The following is a 19,727-nucleotide window of genomic DNA, read 5'->3' as shown; positions in this document are numbered from 1 at the left end:
GAGGCGTCGTCCCCGAGCCCGACCCTGCGCCAGGATGGAGCAGGCAGCCGCGACGCGACGGTCCTGAAGTCCCGCGGCGCCCCCTCCCCCGCGGCCGAGGCTGGCCCGGCGCCGTCCCTGGGCGTGTGCCCCGCCGCAGCCCGCGGAGCCTCCGTGGCTCCTGCAAAGGGGGGCGGGGAGCGCGGCGAGCGGCCCGCGTCTGCGGCTTCCTCCCCACGCCCGAGCCTCCGCGCAGCACCCGGAGGACGCGCGCCCGAGCCCGGTCCCCACGCCGCGGCGCGCCCGGGCCCCCGGCCCAGCCCAGGTAACTTTTCTGCCTGCGGAGCAGGGGGGGATCCGAGGGGGGGGCTCGGGGTCGCGAGGTGCGCTGGGCGGGCCGGAGGCCGGGGGCGGACGCTTGGCTCCGGCGCCGCCGGGCCGCCCGAACCGCGGGAGCCCCGCGCCCGCCCCGCCCGGCCGCCGGGACCCCCGCGGGGACCCCCGTTGGGTCGGGCCGGAGCGCGGCGCCCGGCGCCCGGGGACGTGCCCGCTCCGCCGGCCGCGCTGCAGCATCGCGGGGCCGGCGCGGAGCCCGAGCCCGGCCTCCGGCCTGGGGGCCTCCCTCGGAGCCCTGGCCGAGAGGGGAGGCTGGCTCCCCGCGTCCCCGCGCTGTCAGTTTCCTCGGCCCCCCCACCGCGCGGGCGCCATGTTTGGAGTTACCCCTCGGGGTGGGGTGGGGGCGGGGCGCGGGGGCGACACTGCGGCGCCGCCCGGGGCGGGGGCCGGCCGGCGCGGGGGAGCGGGGGGGGGGACCTGCGTGCGGCGGCTGCGGGCTCGGCGAGGGCGCGGCGCGGGGCCGGTAAGGTGCGCTCGCACAAAGCATCCCAGCTCGGGAGCGGCCGGCCGCTTTTATGTAACTTGTCCGCTTCCCCGAAGTGGGGCCGCGGCCCCCGGACGGCGGCGGGGGCTGCAGCCGGGAGGCCGGGGAGGGGGAGGAGGCAGCGTCCCAAAGGGGAGGCTCGGGGCCGGGGCACCTGCGGGGCCGAGGGGCCGGGGGCGGCGCTGCTCACCTGGCACCCGGGAGGCTGCGCCGTCTCGGGAGGTGTGCGCGCGGGCGGCTCTGCGGCGGCTGGGGGCGGGGGGCCCGGGGCTCCGGACCGCGGGGGTCGGGGTCCCAGCCGGTTCCTGGCGAGTGTTTCCAGGCTGATTGCCGCGGGGGCCGGCTTTCTGGGATCTCCCCTTAGTATCTCGCCCACCTTCCCCTCCCCCTTTCCCCTCTCCTCTCCAACCCTCCCCCCCCACCCCCGCCCGCCAAGTTCACGGCTTCTGCAATGCGGTGGGTGTGGTTACCTAGTAAATTGCCACTGTGGTCCTTTGCCGCGGGAGCGATCTCTCCTTTTCGGTTTTCAGATTGCCGGATCCAAAGTTGTCTAGGGCTTTCTCCTCCAGTTCCAACCCAGGGTTAAAGTTAGGAAGATTGTTGCAGAACAAATAGGAAGATAAAGGGAACATGTGGTATTAGTTATGCGTGGAGGTCGGCCTGAGAAATCCTGCGAGGGCCAGGCGGTCCTGCTAATGCGGCGCTTGCATTACGTGTTTAAGTTGGTGTTTCAGCTTTTTTACATTAGTCTTGCGGAATTGCTTTTGCAGATATCCTGGCCGTCCCTTTTTGGGTCCATTTTAGGGTCTCTGGGACGGCCAGGTGTGCGTTGGAGTTTCTGCTGGTAGCATTAACTTTCCTAGTAGAAGAGTCATCAACCCAAGTGCTGAAAACATTCTTTTTGAGTTTTACACTGATTTTTAGTATCTCAAGGAAATACAAATGATTTCTGATCTTCCATTTATGATCTGGGAGCCCTGGACGCAGCCCCAATTTCAGCAAATTAAGCAGAAAAGCCCTGTTAAGGAAAAAGCGCACATCAAGCCTGAGTAAACTCTGGGGAAGGGGAAGGTGATTTGTATTTTGGCTCAAACAGTGTTTTTTAAAAATGCACGTTAATTTTGGTAGCAGACTTTTAAAACTTTAATTGGAGTAACAGTCATTGTGAGAGGAAATAAATTGTACATTGAGAAGGCTGACTTTAATTTGTTAATTTCAGAAGGCATTGATGAAAAATAAGATAGCTGAATACTAAATAGTCTCATTTGCATTATGATTTTCTGGTGGTTTAGAAAAGCAAAATACCAGATGCACCATTTACTGCATATAGTTTATCGAGCTAGTACAGTTTAGGCAAATAATTTTGGCAACACTGAACAGGTTTTGTGAATGATTTATCAGTAATGAGAAGAGTAGCCACCTTACTTAATTTGTAAACCCCTTTGAGGTGAAGGATTGAGAAGATAGAGGTCAAAGGTCAGTGTCTCAGGGAACAGTTCACATTTAATTTTTTAGTCATTTCTTCTGCACGAATGCAATTTAGCTTAAAAGCAGTTTTTGTCAATTCTTGTACAGTGCTTGAACGTGGGCCAACTTTGAATTATGTTGAAATAGGAGATATGGGATTTTTTACTTGATCAGATGGTATTTTATCTGTGCGTTGGTCTCAAAACATGGGTTGGTCAAATGCATTAAGGGGCCGCTCAAGTGAAAGAGAGCAACCCTTCATGTACCAAGTCATGTGATATTGTCAGTATTTTGTAATCTTTTTTGGATTTACTGTTTATTGGATTATGACAGAGATATGCTGTCCATTGTATTCTCTTCCATGTTGTAAAACATTTTTATCTTTTAAGTTAATGATTTTTTTAAAAAAGCCTTAAAGTTCACAAATTAGAATTCGTGTCCTCTTCAGGAAAATAGAACTCCAAGAGTAGGCTGAAAAATAAATACATGTTTCTTTTCCCTGAGAATTTGACTATAAAGAAGAGAGATTTCTTAAGTTTTCGGATACGCTGGTCATCTTTCCTCCCCAGCCTCTTCCAGGCATCCAACCACAGTCTTCGTCTGGATGTCAGTGTTATTATGGAATATAGTTCCATGGTTCTTACTATCCAGAACCATGACTCAGATTTTTGTTTGGCACCACTTCACTTAGAGAGATCTTTGATGATGCCACTGCAGCATCTCTTTCTTTCAAAAGGCTCCGTAGCTGCTAGTTTGTTGGGAATTCAGCAGGCACTCCTGGAGGGCTCTGCTGTCATTCGATTTGCTTTGGCTGCAGAGAATTGTGTGCTCAGAAGCAGGGGCTGGAGCAGTGAAGTCACTGCCCTGCCTGGTGTTGTGACATCACTGTGGCTCAAAGGAAGCAAGGGTGGGGCAGGCAAAAGCAGACCATCTGAAGCATCTTGCTGGCTTGAACTTTGCCTGGTAAATGAATGAGACTCTCCTTTCTCAAGTTGGACTGCGCCATAAGGTATTGTTTGGAGAATTAAACGTGGATGCAAGCCTGCATGGGAAAGTGTGTTTCATAGATCAAGGAAGAAGAGGTTTTTTTCGTGTGTGCAGTAGTAGAAATCATTGGATATTCCGCTTATTGAGGAAAATGCTGTAATTTTTTAAAAGGTCGTTTAAAAATTGTATTTAAGTAACGACTCTATCTTGGTGCATAGAGTCAGTGTATTTCTTACTCTTCTTTGTACCTAAATAGCATTCATGTTAAATTCTTGGTTTAGGTTATTAGTGTTGTTTTTCAAAAAAGTATGTGGTGTCTGTCAAGATACAGTTTCTTTTCTGGGTAGGTCGTGTTGTTTCTGATTTATTTCTAAGTGATGTGTTTGCAGTTGGCAATTAGAAAAAATGGGGGGGAAAAGCAAGAGGTTTCACAAGTGTGGAAGATATCCACAGTGATTTGGGGTAATTGATTTCTATTTAAGTTTTTGCTTTATTTGCGAATTATTTTATAATTTAGCATTTTAGAGTTCTCCAAAGTGAGAATTCTAGTGCAGAGATTATCACAGTCACATTGCACCCCAATTAGTGATGAATCAGTTACAAAAGGAAGTCTGAAATTCTGAAGCTGTAGAGCATATTTTGTGCCTTGATTTTTGAATTGAATGTGATGAGAGCATAAAGACACCCAAGAACGGCCGCAGCCCAAGGCCCTCTCTCCACCTCCTTGGTAAGATGACTGTCCTTTTTTCACGTGAGTGTATTATGTATTTGGGACCCCTGAACAGTTCTCTCTTAACCACGTCACTGTTCCAGAAAACATTTCCAAAGCAAAGGGAAGGAAAAAAGGAAGAATGGCACAGATAGAGAAGTTGAAATTAGGTACCAGGACTGCAGCTCGCTGGGTTGAAATGTCTTCCGTACTGCATTTTTAGACTTTACAGTGATTGGTTAAATTGCACACTTTAGAATTGTAAGCTTCTATTAGCACCAAACCCCTAATTCTTTGGTAATTTGCAGTACAGAGAAAAAGCTGACAACTTAATTTTTACATGGCTGACATTTTGATACACTGTTCTTGTAACCCTTCCTTACAAACTTAAAACAAAAAGAAACAAAAAGAAAAAGCAGAAAGGTTTGTATTAAATCTGGAAAGCAGATGTGATGTTTACTCTGCCTCATGTGCTTATTTTTCTCTCCACTGGTAACTTGAGCAGTGCTTGTTGTTTGAGGAAATTATTTCCCTTGAAGTTTCATCCCCAAAGCAGGACAGGTCTAAACACAGGGTATTGAGTAAATGTTTATGGAATTGAATTTAAAAATGAGGCCATGTGTGACTTAAGCTTCACTACAAAAAATACTTGAAAAGGCTTAAAAAGCGTGGTCACTTATTTTAAAATGAGAATTATCGGACTCATGTATGCAGTCGTTATTTTTAATGGCACGATCCTTTTCATAACAAGTTTGCTACTCTGTCCGTAGCTCAAATTAGATAGATTCTAGAGGTTTTGTCTGATCCGGGAAGAGAATACTGCAGGTACCACGAGAAAAAAAAAGAATGGCTTCTTTGAGAGAAGATGTGCAGGCGGCATGCTTCCCTTCCTGCCAGCTCTAATTGATGTCACGGAAGACATCGGTAGAGAGGAAACACTCAGAAGCGGGGGGAAGAGGGATCAGATTGGGGAGTGACAAAAGCGGAACGAGGGCTGTGCCATGGTATTGATCTTGATGTTGAACTGAAAAGAGAAAAAGTATTTCCTCTAGCAAATCCATCTTCTTTGGTCACTAAATATATATATATATATATGTATATGGTGTTTACATTTTCCAACAGTGACTTTCTATGTGTTTTAGTCAAGCCCCACATTTCATCCTTTTCTAAAACAAACCTGTTTTTTTTTTTTTCACATTTGTACATCTCTGAAATTGGGCTATGTCGTACAGTTGCTCTCAGCCATATGGCAGAGAGAAAGCTGACAACAGAATTCGTTGGTGGGGCACACTCATCAAAAATTGGAGATGGGGTGTCAGTTGACTGGAAGAAAATCTTGGCGGCAGTAATGGAGCACTCATAAGAAATAGCGCATCACCCAGGAGAAGCATCGATGGTACTGCGTAAAAGCAGTAAACGAGTCGGCGCACAACTCAGAAGAGTTGGATTTTGACCTTATACACAATTATTTTGAATACTTTGGCCAGTATATTTCATTTCTCTTTTCTTTATGCATGCACAGAATATCTAAATAAATCTAAACGCGTTCTCTAGCCAGAAAATTAAAACTCCAGCATATGAGTCACCTCTTAATTCACAGAGGGCTACGTATCCTGTTGTTTCTTACAATTAACGGTGTTGTGAATTTCATGAACTATGGTCTGTCCCTTGGCTATGCAGATTTTAAAATGCTTTGTAATGTCTGGGACTTATTCACGTGGCTCCTCCTATGTACTGGTAATTATGTTTCTTGGGTGCATCCCTTTGTAGAAAAAAATCTATTGAGCGGTCTTCATTTTCCATTTGGGCTTTTCCAGTTTTGTCCTTGGAAGATGGTTGGGCTTTGATTAGTCATTGAGAGGACATTCCAGATAGAACACTCCAGAAGTCAAGAGGCCTGAATTTAACTGGAATGTAGCCTTTACCCTGGGGAGTAGTAGATTAGTCTAAGGAGTGTGGGGCCTGATCATGGATATGAGACTAAGGGCTATTTTGAACTTTGCTCAGTACTGGGGAGCCATTGAAAGAGTAGAGTAGGAAAGAAGACGTAACTGAAGGATGTATTGGAAGAACAGGAGGCTGGAGACAGATGGTCTTCTGTTAATGGAGTAATCCAAAAATTTTCAGAAATTGAGTGTAATGCTAGTTCCTCTCAATGATTGATATTTTGGCAACGCACTACATAATATTTTTTGTGGCCATGTTTAGTTGAATATTAAGTATTACTTTTGGACTGTTTAGGGGGAAAAATGAGATGTTCAGAAGATAGAGTGATGTTCATTCCTATCTATCCTTTCAATTAAAACATCTTTTTTATTTCAGGTAGTAAGAATAATGCATACTCACTTTAAAATATTTTCTAGTATCGAAAAACAGGAAGAAGAAATCTCATCATTTAGAGATAGCTACTGTTAATATGTTGGCAAAAATCCTCGCAAAGCTGTGCCTTTGAATGTGTGATAGACTGTAGTGGGTCTTGGAATCAGACAGACCTGGATTGGGCTCGCAGTCTTGCTATGTGATTGCTGTGTGGCATGGGTCAAGTCTCTTGACTTCTGGAGTCTAATCATTTACAAAATGGCCACAGTGCCTAGATCTCCAAGACATGAAGATTAAATTATATAATATGCGCACAGCACTGAACATAGTACCCGGTATATCACAAGTGCCTAGTTAAAAGCAGTAATTTTGTTGGGCACAAGTACAGATTTATAGATAGTTACATGTTTGACACGTATAGACTTCTGACTTAAATATGGATATGTAACCTTTTTCTTTTTTATGCAACAGTGTGTTCTGGGAAGCTTTTTCATCTATACCAATCTCTGCCTGCATCATTATTTTTAACGGGAGATAGATATTTTCTTTGGGTCCTGTGTAATAACGGTAAAGCATCATTACCTTGACGGTGATGATGGGACGCCTTGTCACCCAGCCCCTCCTCCTTCCTGCTACACACCGCCTACGCTTCTCATCCTTGTCCTGCAGCACAGCCACCAGAGAGCTGTGGCGAACATGGGCATTAAACAGAATTAAAGTCTCTAACGATGATTGTGTATGTCTCAATGTTGTGTGTAAATATTTAGTTTTAGCTGAGACAACCAGCCTTCAGACATCTGTTTCCTGATTTCATTCGAACTGTAGTGTAGAGGCCCTTCATCAGGGGCTGGTGCCCACCGCCTCCTACGTGCCCCCTGCGTGCCCCAAGGGGCAGCAGATACCGAAGCCTGAACCCGAACCAGCCTGAACTCAGAGTCAACACGCTTCAGAGTCTAGGATGTTCTAGGAGGTGTGGGGACGTTGGGCTCCCAGAGACAGAAAATAATAAGCTTCCCCTGGCCTTGTTCTGAGTTCCAAAGCCTCCCTTGCCCTCTGCAGCAGAGGGTTCGCAAAGGTCAGGCTCAGCTCACAGATTCCGTGCAGATTTTCCAGGCATGTGGGCCAGTCTGTTATGTATTTGAAAAGCACATGGTTTGAACAGACCTTAGATTTACCTGAAATCTAGTCTTGTTTTCCCCCCATTCATGCAGTTGAGGAAAACAGCTTTATGACCTGAAGGTGGTGTTGCCTGGAATGGTACCTGGACTTCTGTTAGGTCCCGCTGTGGTACACTCTGAGAGTCAGGATGGACCTGAGAGCTGCTGGCTTTTTTGTAGTTTTCATATGTAGTTTTCACCGAGAGTTACTCACACCACAGAGGTACAGAGAGGTTTTGATTATTTCCTTACAGAGAATTCTTGAGTTTTCCGCCCACTTGATGCCATTCCTTTGTGCCATTAGATTTTGACTTTTGTTAACTTGTGTTTAAGGGGAACACTCTTCGTGGACTACGGATAAAGTGGGGAAGATAGAGGTTGACTGATTTGTCTGCTCCAGGCATTTGGAAGGTTTTCCACCTTGATTCTTAAATCCTAGGTGGCAGTCATTCACGGGGAGGAGCTGTGATGTAGAATAAAGCAAATACAGTGAGTCGGAGAAGACTGAAATGTCTTCAGGTGTGTGACTTGGGACCGGTTACTCCATTTCTCTGGGCAAGGTCCCCCAGCTGTGAAGTGGCAATAGTGCTGTCGACGTCAAGGTTGACATGAGACGTCTGTGTTGGGAGACGTCTAGAGCAGTGTGGCATGCAAATAGGCATATAGTAAATGTCGTCCCATTTCAGTTCGTAACGTCATTTACCTGCTTGGCTAGTTCCTAGGGACCTATGTTGGCAGTTGTGAGGGTCAAAAGACAAGACCTCAAGGGGAGTGTGGAATTTTGTAACATTCCACCGCAAACTCGATCATCAAAAGATGATCCTCAATGAGAATACAGAATTTTGTCAGATTTGAAACTCCAAATTACAGTAGTTGAGGTTTGCAGAGAATTAGCCACAGGGTTTTCAAATTTTCACGTGGAACAGAGTCACCTGGGGAGTTTGTTAAAAAGCAATCTCCAGGGACCCGTCCGCAGTTCTCATTCAGTAGATCTGGAGTTGGGTCCAGGCATCTGTATGTCCAACAAGTACTTATGGGCTTTGATGCAGTGGTTCCTGGACCACATTTTGAGATCGCTGTCTTAAATCACCTCAGTGGCTTTCCAATGTACTGGCTAGTGTCTGGTAAACATCTGGAAAGATAACAGAGTGTAAATAAATAGTACTAGTGGTTGAGAGAATCTCTGCTAAGCATAGAGGAAAGAGCCTTGCCTGAGTTTCTCTATGGTTGGTTCATTACTTTTCACTTTAGTGGCCCCAGGAAATTATGTAAAATTTAAAAGGTTAAGGAAGTAGGATTTAGGGTTAGTTTTCTTACCTGTTAAATGGGGATGATGTTAATTATGTAACATAGTGGTTGGGAGTATGAAATGAGTGTCTAAGTGAAAATATGTGGCTCTCTAATACATCTTCAGTGGGGTTAGTTTTCTTTCCTTATGAGTGATAATAGAAAAATGGAGTGAAATCAGTGACGAAGAACAGCTTCTATGAGTAAATGTGATTCTGCTGATCAAAATCATACTGAATACTTTGGATCTTACAGATATTTTCGAGGTATTATGACGTTCTTAACTTACATATAGGGGCAACAAAACACTTAAATTGCATTGATTCTTAGGATCCAAAGATGAATCCAACAGCTAGCTTCCAGTCTTTGGAGCTACAGTTACAATGCAGCCTAAGAATCTTCAGAAACTTTCCTGATAGCATGGCCCTGTCTCAGTAGAGAACCAGCAGGTCAGATGAGTTACCTGCACCCTATCTGACATTGCCTTTCTCCCTCTCACTGCAGCTTCTCCGGATATCTTGGAGTCACCTCTCAGAGTGTTTTAACATTAGGACAATATATGTGAAAGGTAAAGGATAGATTATACAAATATTAGGAAACTAAATTTCATAATCTCTTTTTCTACTCAGTTTCCGACAAAAGGCTTTTCTGAAACAGTCATTAGCTTTATCTGTTTACCATCATACCTGTTTTTTCTAAATGCCCTTATTTAAGGGTTGGATTTCAACTTGGTGATCTCCCCGCCTTCACCTTCTTCTGGCTAGAGTTGATCTTAACCTGGTCATCTTAGTCCTGAAGAGCATGTGTTGCTGGTCAGATGGAGGACATCCCCTACCCTGACTGATTTTCTCCCTCCCTACCTCAGTGACTGTTTTACTGGCCCCCAGGGTGGACCACGTCTTCTTCACTCAGACCAGCTTCCGTCCAAAGTCTCTCTTTTCCAAATGACCCCCGTTCGAGTGTCTCACAGCCTAAAGAAATAAGCAAAACAGAACAAACCAACCCATCTTTTAACTCAACTTCTCCCTGAAGCTTACTGCCAGTGTTTCTTCTCAGTTGCTTGGTCATGAGCCAGCGTTCGTTGAAATTATGATTTTTTTCCAGGCAGGATACTCATTTGGCAACACTGATAGTTAATTTTAAAGGATTCACTAACATATACCAAAATTCACATCTAAACTGGAAAGACTTATGATGGGACACCTTGAGCCTTTGTACAGTTTTCTTCCTTTGTTCACTCTCTGTTTATCTCACAAATACTCACAGAATGCTTCTTAGGTACCTGGTACCTTGCTTGGTGGTAGGATTACAGTGATGAACAGGACAAACCAGGCCTCTGCTCTCCTAGACCCTGGGGGACCACCAATAAACCAGATTGGGATGAATGCCCTGAAGCAGGACCAGGTCACAGTGTCAGTGGGTGTAGAGGACTACTTCAGATATTGTCATTTGGGGATGTTTAACATTTTATTAAGCCTTTCCTTCTTGTTTGCACCCCTCCTCTGCAAGTGTGACAGCAACCCTCAATGGTGATCGGTCCCAGGCAAGGACCACGTCTTCAATCGTCTGTGTGTCTTTGGGTGTTGTACAGCGCCTTGCTCTGGTCCCATGTTAACTGCTGAACAAATAGCTTCTACACTCACCAGCCCTCTGTCTTGTACCTTACCTTTCTTGTGATATGATTTTTAATTAGAATGTACATTCTCTTCTTTCTCCTTTAAATTTGATTTCTTGTACCATCCCACTCAGATGTGGACTTTACCATGAAAATAATGAAACGTGTACTTAAGTTTAAATTTGTAATGTTATCATCTTTTTCTTAAAGAAGTTTTCCCAAATTTGTGAAGGCTACACCTGCTTCTGATCTCAACCCACATTAAAGTCCTTTTCTGGATTCTGACTGCAACTCTAGTTGGCCAGAACCCAGAACTTGACCGTGTCCCAACTCATCTTCTCATGGGCTCACACGAGCTATACGTCCAAAGCCTTGGATTTATTTGTAATTAGACTAAAAAGTCGCTGGACCTGTCCAGAGACATAAATTCTCACGTGAAAGTGTAGAACAACCCTTTCTTCCTGCGGAATTACCGTGGTGATCCGATGGTAATTTTCCATTGGTCCAATCCAGTTTTCGAGATGTAAAATGCGTGCAGTAATAATTGGCAGTGTTTTCAGGAAGTTAAGGTGGCAGATGTTTAGTTGAAAGAACATCTTAGATTTCCTTCATGCTCTGCTCCCACCGTTCTGTGCCTTCATTCCTTCTGACCATTAAGTCTGTACTGAGGACTTAATGCCAGCCCCGTGCGGGTATCAGCCAGCCCGTGTAGGTATCGCAACAGAACAGGAAGCAAAATGAACATCAGCCACTGGCTGGCTCGCTGGCCCCCAGGGCATGGAGCTAAGTCACTGCCTGCTTGGCAGTCACAGTCAGCTATGACAAGTGCTGTGATAGGGGAATCACGGCACCCAATAGCCCACGGGAAGCCCACCTCCCCAGACTCGGGTGTGGTCCTGGGTGGAGAAGGAGTGAGGTCTAGCCTGGGACCTGAACATGACCAAGTTTCGGCACCTGGTGGAGAGAAGGGGAGGGCCCACTGGAGTCCAGAGTGGGCTAGAGAGGGGTGTTTGTGGTGACTGACCAGCAGGTACAAAGGCCCAGGGGAAAGAGGCGCTTAGTCAGAAACAGCACATGGTTAACGGGTGAGATTGGATCCGGGGAGAGTGATGGGGAGGTGACCGTTGTGCAGAGGTCCGCAGGGACTGTGGGACATCCCAGGAGAGATGTCCAGAGCCTTCATGCACGAGTCCTCAGGCCAGAGGGGTCCAGCTTCAAGATCAAGACTTGGACTCATTAGAATAGGATGCTATTAACGCCATGGAAGATGGGCCCGGGAGAGGGCAAGAAGGAACTGTGCAGAGGAGGAGAGTGGGAAGAGGGAAGGGGAGCATGCCTGGAAGGAGCAGTGTCCAGGGCTCCCCGGGGCAGCCACGCTGACTCTGTGCCTGAAACAGGTTTGGTTCAGCTGCTATGATGTTGGCGGCCTCGCCGTGAGGGGCTTAGAAGATGGGACCCATTTCTCTTGAGAGCACCTGGTTCTTCTGCTTCCTCACTTTCCTCTGATCCTAAGGATGGAGCAATCTGCAGGGGGTGGGGGGGTCAGGAAGTAGGGGAGCTGGTACCCCCAGGAGTCCCTCAGAGAAAAGCCAGGTGCCGTGGCTGCTTTCCCACACGCAGGTGAGGTGTGAGATACACGTGTGTATATGTAATACGTGAGGTCTTTTTATCCATGGCTTTTTATTCTTTTAAAGAAGTATATTGAGAAGCAAAGGTGACATTGCTAAAAATACCTCCTCCTATGTAGATAAGGGGCTGTGTCTAAAATGGTGACAGGCCGTTCAGTTTACAGGACTAAACATAGGTTTGCCATCTTTTATGCAGCCCTTTTCTGTAGACCCTGAAAGGCTCTAATGTGTAGTTTCAGAGTGCTAGAAAAGTGATGACAGCTTTTTCATTACCTTAATTTGTTCCCTTTCTCCTTGTACCATAAATGATTCCACCAGTGGTACAGTATTCTTGATCACAGCTGAACAGAAATACCGGTGCCGCCTTGTCCATTACGCAGAGATCTATGTTGGGATGACCCACGGACGGTTAACTAAGAGACCAGAGGATGCTGAGATAGGGCTGAAGATTCCTCTGAAAAAATAGTGCAAAGTATTTCTGATACACGAAAAGGTTGAATAATAAATACAGTGACCACCTGTGTATCCAGCATCCAGTTTAAGAAATAAAACATTACCCCGAATCGCTACATCTCCCCAAGTTCTCCTCCACACTCGTACCTCCCTCCGTCCTAGAAGTGGCCACTCTTCTGATTTGGTGTTCATCGTAACCGTAAAGTCTCTTTATTCCTTTCCCCTTCACTCTGTATAGCATCACTAAGTTATCTGCGGTTTTGTTTTTCATGTTTAAGCAACTTTAAGCAGTATCCTGTACCTGCCCTTCTGTGCTTGCTTTGTTCATGCAGCACAGGCTGGAGGCTCCTGTCTGGTGACACCTCCGGGAGCCCATGGGATAGTTCTTATGAGTGGAAACCGGATGCTTTAACTGTGGTTCAGGGCTTCCTCACCAGGCCTTGAACAGGGTGCTGCTTCCCACCTCAGGATGTGGTTCTGGCAGCCCCCTGTATCCTCTAGTTCCACATCTGTGGATTCAAACAACCATAGGATGGAAAAATATTTTTTTAGAATGTTCCAGAAAGTTCCAAAAAAGCAAAACTTGAATTTGCCCCCAGCAGCTATTTACATAGCATTTCCATTGTGTGAGGTATTGTAAGTCACCAAGAGGTGATTGAAAGCAAGGGTCCCCAACCCCCGGGCCATGGTTGGGTCTGTAGCCTGTTAGGACCCGCAGCACATCAGGAGGTGAGCAGCCGGCGAGTGAGCAAAGCTTCATCTGGATTTACAGCCGCCCTCCATCGCGCGCATTCACAGCCTGAGCTCCGCCTCCTGTCAGCATTATGGTGGGTTGTATAATTATTTCATTATGTATTACAGTGTGATGATAATAGAGATGAAGTGCACAGTAAAAGTAACGCACTTGAATCATCCCGAAACCATCCCCCACCCCCATCTGTGAAAAAATTGTCTTCCACAAAACTGGCCCCTGGTGCCAGACAGGTTGGGGACCGCTGATTTAAAGGATGCTGGAGGGTGTGCAGGGGGTTAAGCACCTGCTGCACCATTTTTCATAAGGGGCTTGATCACCCGTGGATTTTGGTATCTGAAGGGGTCCTGGAATGAATCCCCCCGCCCAAGGACACCAAGGGATGACTGTCCTTGCTGGCCCTCAGCCTGGGACATCCTGCCCCAGCAGGTTTACACAGCTTGCTGCTGCACGGACACCCCTGCCCGCTCTCACCCCACCCAGCAGTGTTCCCCTTCCCCGCTGCCATTCCTTCGTATCACTACGTATTTTCCTTATTTATGTTTATTGTCTGCCTCCCCCAACCAGAATATCAGCTTCCTGGGGACAGGACTTAATCTGTCTTGTTCGCCGTGGACCCCAGCTCTGGGAACAGGGCTGGGCACGTGTTAAGTGCTCAGTAAATGGTTACATGACAGAGTCGTTTAAAATGTGATGTGACCTTATGAAGGAGAATTCTTGATCCACCTTTAACATTTCATTTAGTGGGTATGAATTGGCAAAAAGTGACTTAATGTTGAGTTGTAAAAAGAATCTTACAAAGTGAGGCTCCCTGGTGAGAAGAGGTTACTGTGTGGCCTGGAGATCTTGCTGGGATGTGAGGGAATTGGTGTTTGCGCCAGGTCAAGTCCTTACTGCTTTGAGCACTGAGTTCAGCCATGCCTCCCAGGGTGACAGTTGGGTTCCAGTCATTTTCAATTAATTTGGACTTGCAATTCTTTACGGTCATTAGAGTATAGTCGTTTCTCCCCTCCCCAAGAATTAACACTTCCACGTCGTCAGTACCTTCCCAGACATGCCATCTGCCCTCCCCTCTTCTTTCCATTCCGTTTTTAGCACAGTCGAAGGTAAACAGGTTTTTTTTTTTCCTTCCTTACCAATGAATATTCCATTTTATTGTAATTTGGAAGCTAATTTGTACACCTCTCATTTTCACTCTTTGTAGTCAGTGTGGAGAAAATCAGAGCGGGGTTGGCTTTCTGAGCTCTTTAGTTCAACATAAAGTAGATAACTGAGGTTTTGATTAGGTGTGCATTCTAATTAAAGAAACATGAATGATAACTTTCCGCTTGGACTGCCCTAGATAATTATTCTGATGCATAAGGATAGATAGTCATGTTGTCCTATTGGCAGAATCATTTATAACTTGGTTGTGAAGAATTTCTTATTTAAAAGAAAGTTTTCATGACTGCCTTTTTTCTACTTCTTCATAGAAAATGAAAATTTTCTCTGAGTACCATGTCTAGACTCCATGAGGGTGGAGATCTGGAATTTCTCTTTACCTCCAGGTACTCAGGAAGTGTTGATGAAATGGAATGGACTCTCTTCATCGTTCAATTTGTTTTCAGTTATGTTCCTTTCTTCTTGGTACCAGCAGTGACTTTTTCCTGGATGAGCTTTTGAGATCAGTGTGGTGAGTCGAATGTGCCTGGTTGATAAAGGGGAGTTGATTGAGTGGTAAAGAAGATACCAACTTAGATATCCTCTAATAACTGAGGCCGTGGGAGGCCTGCACCCTCCCCACCATCATCTTTCCTCCTGACCTACTTCAGTGCGTGACCCACACGCTCGTTCTGAGCAAGACGTGCAGGCGCCCCACCTCTTGGGATCTGTCTGTCTTTGGCTTCTCTGATTTTAGCAGGTCTGATAACAACTGTTACTCAGTATGAAGCCATTATTCCTCAGCGTGGGCAGTCAGGATTCTGTCTCAGGCTCGGATCAGCACATTTGATGTTTTGAAACTCCTTTTAAAGAGTCTGTAATGACAGAGATAATTGTTTTTATGGCTTTCTGGTGAAATGGAATTACCTGATAGAGCAGTCTCGTTTCTTGGCATTCTTTTATCTGATACTGGAAAGAGGATGAGGTGGAAAAACCGTTTCAGTAGAAAAAGCAGCAGCATCACAGTCCTCATAAGCCTTAAATGTGCGTTGACTGTGTCTCCTATAGACGGTGTCTTCTCAGAAGATGTACTAAGGACAGTCCAATGATTATAATGCATCCGATAAAGGGAAGGTGATTGCGTGGTAGAGGAGATACAATTTAGGTGTTCTTTAATAACAGAAACGCTGAGAGGCCTGTATGCCTTCGAAAATCATTTCCCTCACATGGTTAAGTTCTGAGAAGATATTTGTAAATCTTTATTTCACATGTTTTGTATTATCTCTTACATATATAATAAGCGTTTGTACTTTGCATGTATGTGTTATTTTTATATTTATGTGTTATAATCAGTGTGGAAGTTTTAGCTCAGAATTGTGATATGCAGTAAATTACCTTTTATATATAATATGATAATCCCAGCTCCTCAGTCACTTTTACTCGCAGTGCAGTCATAGGTGAGTTCTGGAACGTGTGTCCATCTCGGTTTCCTCCCCTGTGAGGTGCGCCTGGTAACACTCGCCCCGCGGGTGCGTGCGGCGTGCACGTGCTGCTGAGTGCATGGCCGGTGCGGGGACCGTGGTGGAGCTGACCTCCCCGCGTCACTACCACTACCATTCCTAATACTGTACAGAGTTGGTTTCAAAATGCCAGTCCCTGGGGCGGTGCTGGTCCACGGGAAAGCTTTCTAGGCCGTGCTGATCCTCTCGGATAGACTCCCGGTGGCCGTGGCTGTCCGAGCCCTCCGCGGAGCGCTCCGAGCAGGCGGCCCCAGGGCTGTCAGGCCTTCTTGGGCCCAGCAAGGAGCAAATGTAGGAAAGGGCACGGGGCAGGGAGCGGAGCGGCTTCTGGTCCTTGGCTGCTCTCGGGTTTGTGTGTCATTTTAAGTGGAATGAAATGAAATATGGCGTATCTGGGTTAAAACTGGGTTTCCTGCGATGAATGATTAAAAGGGAAGAGCGGAAAACGGCTGGACCAGCGATCGCACACCATTTGACGTGCGTTGTGGGCATCTTTCTTTCTGACCGGCGACTCCTCCCCGTGGCTTCGGAGAACTGCGCCTCGCTCCTTTCTTGGGGTGATCTGGGGCTGGCAGTGCGGGCCCCCTGCTCCCTGGCTGAATGCGAGGCAGGTAACCCTGGCCTGGCATTGTGCTCCTTCTTTCCTGGGTATGTGATCCTCCCCCGGGATCCTCCATTTGGTGAGAGGAAGGTGGCTTTAACTTTCTGAGGGGTAGGGATCGAAAAAAGTGACCTTATTGCTTAGCCCAGAGAGCGTGATGTCAAGAAGAGAGATGAGATTATGTGTTAGCAACGTAGAATCCCTGAGGTGTCTGGAGCTGTTCTGTTCCCTGCAAATGACCAAAGGAAATGGCCAAAAATTTTTTTATTAATATCTGCTAGTTAAGGCTAGTAGGAAAGCAGCTGTTAGCAGTATAATATAGTAGTTTAGAGCCCAGCCAGTTCCTTTCTGTGTGACCAGAGGAACGTTAAATAACCTCTCTGCACTTCATATTCCTTAATTGGAAGTAATAGTACCCACATCATAGGTTTGTTGTGAGAACTGAGTTAGTGTTTTTAGAGCAGTGTGTATGTGTGTGTGTTGCGTGTTAAGTACACACGCACATATATACATGTTCATATAAACCACATTTAAAATATGTATTTAAATATCTATTTGTTGGGCATTATAAAGATGTGTGCATACTTTGTAATCTTTTTTTTTTAACAGAAGGTTTTTAGAAACAAAAAGTAGTAAGGGTATGATCTTGAACAATCCTTCCAAATGTTACATTATCAAGCTTATACCAACAGGTATTAAAATTTTTAAAAGTTGGATATATTTTAAAAATTCAAATAAAGAGAAATTACATTTTATTTTTCAACAAGATTGCATGTAATATATTTATATCAGTTTTATAGTATCAGTCCTTTTCCGATTTGGAGTGCTAGTTTGTTGTTTGAGTTGACAGAAACCCAATTTAAATAGTTTGAGGAATAAAAAAGGAAAATTCACAAGGAGGAGGCGTGGTAGCCCAGAAACAGAGGAGGACAAGGAGGGGATGGCAGGACTTACAAGGGACCCGCCTCTGAGCAGCTTGTATGCCTAAACCATTACAGATGATGTCTGGTTCAGTAGCCACATCTGACAGGGGTTCACATTCAGTAATGTCAGTTTCCAGTTTGTGAAATCAAAGAATGGAGACCACTGCTTTCACGACATTTGTGGCCCTTGTATGATGCATATGGTATCTATGTCTGTCCTTATCAAAGAGTTTAATGGGAATTACTCATTTTGTATGTCCCTGTGTGCTAAACCTATGATGCTTTTGATACAAGATTCTTATTATTACATCTCTTTCAATATTGAAATATAATGTGATGCGTGGTGCATGTAGTCAAATAGAAAACTTGTCTGTTATTTTGTATCTGTTGCTTAGCTTTGTTTCTTTGTTGAAGATTTGGCCCCAGTTGCCATGACTTTTAAGAGCAATTTTAGTTATTTATGTTTTCAGCTCATTGCAATTAGACCTGGGTCAAAAAATAAGGGAAGGTGTGTGCTCAGGACACACACCTTTGAACTCTAGGGAAATTGTGTGATGAGAGGGTTGATGACTTTTGAAGCTAAGTAGAGTACAAAATGACAAAATGTATACAGTCTCTGAAAGATAGTCTGTTGAGTATATTTTACGTGACAAATACCTTCTTTCATCTGGGTCTCCATTTATAACTAGAGATATACATTGATTATATTATTACACTGTAAGTATAAACATCCATTTGACATTGAAAGGAGTAAATGTTTCTGTTCTACAAAGATAATCCTTTTACTTGTAAACAACCACCCTGAGGTCCCCTGTTTGATAATGTTTAATTGCATTCTTGCTACAAGTTAATTTTTAAACTGTTAATGTCGTATATTATGATTAAGGGTTTTTTATTACTAATGTTGAGAATAGTTGCTGATATTTCAATATTATGACTAAGTTAATCACAATAATATTTTGAGTGCCAACTGTGTTAGTACCTACATTCATTTACCTATTCATGGGACATTTCTTGAGTACCTATTATTTGCCAGACGCTCTTCAACTTAGCAGTGAACAAAAACAACAACAAGAACATCAACAAAAAACAAAACCAGAAAATCTCTGCCCACATGGAGCTTATACTCTAGTCTAATCTTCTGTTATCTCTAAGCCTGCAATACCTTTCTTGGGTAGGTATTACCCCCAGTCTGTAAGTCCCAAGTGGAAGTTCCAACTTTATGCTTTTTTACCCTGAGGGTGAGGGAGGGGTGCATGGGTGATGTTACCTGGAAGAGAAATAAAATCTAAGTTACTTGATGCAGCATATTCTAATTTTGTTCCCTCCAATAATACGTGTCAAGAAGAACATTATCTTGTGTTACATAGTTGGGGAGAAGCTAAAGTGCTTTGACCTATTTTATTATTAGTCGGGTTTCACATTAGCAGTTTTTAGGTGTTTCTTTTTTAAATAGCATTTTGATCATGGAAACATTGGGTTGAAATTGCTGAAAGATATTTTAAGTGGAAGAACACTTTATTATTTGTCTTTTCTTATTTGATGGGCAGTTATTCCAATGGAAAATATATTATTATACTTGGGCATTTTCTAACCAGCACATTTTAATTCCCAGGGAGGTGCGTAACCCCCCGGACCTGGCTTCATCCTCTCTGTTAGGAGGCGGGCAGCTTGATTGTCTCTCCTTGATTTGTACTCTGTGGCTCGGAAATATGTCCAGCTTTTTCAACTCAGAAATAAATCTACTGACCTAGTTTATTTGACCTTGATTACTCTCTCCTTGGTTTGAAGCATAGTTCTTTTGGGGGCATCTCTGGTTTGACACCTTTGAAACATCGCTGATTACTAGATACTATTATTAGCATGTCATGATGTCCAGCTGGGAAGTAGGAAATGCAGCTGGGGACCACGGACAGGACCATCTGACGTGCCTCAAAAGGCAAAACAATCCCATTACTGAGCTGTGTCTGCAGTTTTGATCCCCAAGGACACTTTAGGCTGGGTTGTGCTCATTTATAACATTTGTGGAGCCTGGTGCAGGGGATGATACTCGCCCTCCCAGTGTTTCCCTGAAGGCGGAAGAGCGAAGCCGGGGGATAACTAACCACGGGAGGAAGGGATCAGGGATGCTTGGCTGAATCCACCCCAGTGCTGGGAAAGGAAGGTAAGGAAGAACAAAGGCCGTCCTGTGTGTGGGACGGACCTCGAGGCTGAAAGTAAGACGATCCCACGGTCACGTGCAGTAGAGGTCCTGCGGTAACTCGGTGAGGAGACATCTGCAGAGGCGTCCTCTGATGGGGGATGTCCCTGC

At 45.3% G+C, this 19,727-nt stretch overlaps 1 protein-coding gene across 3 annotated transcripts in view; it reads left to right on the top strand.

Moving 5' to 3' along the window:
• The first annotated feature begins 275 nt into the window (after nt 1–275).
• The window catches only part of EPB41L3 (erythrocyte membrane protein band 4.1 like 3), a 137,426-nt gene continuing 117,974 nt past the window's right edge, over nt 276–19,727 (top strand). For all 3 annotated transcript variants that reach the window (XM_057699388.1, XM_057699387.1, XM_057699389.1), the window contains exon 1: nt 276–304. The gene's annotated coding sequence lies outside the window, so the exon portion shown is untranslated. The remainder of the gene's footprint in view (nt 305–19,727) is intronic.

Source organism: Hippopotamus amphibius, chromosome 11 (assembly GCF_030028045.1).
Source record: "Hippopotamus amphibius kiboko isolate mHipAmp2 chromosome 11, mHipAmp2.hap2, whole genome shotgun sequence".
Taxonomy (NCBI): Eukaryota; Metazoa; Chordata; class Mammalia; order Artiodactyla; family Hippopotamidae; genus Hippopotamus; species Hippopotamus amphibius.
Note: the sequence above shows the minus strand (reverse complement) of the source record. Positions and strands in the feature narration are given on the sequence as shown.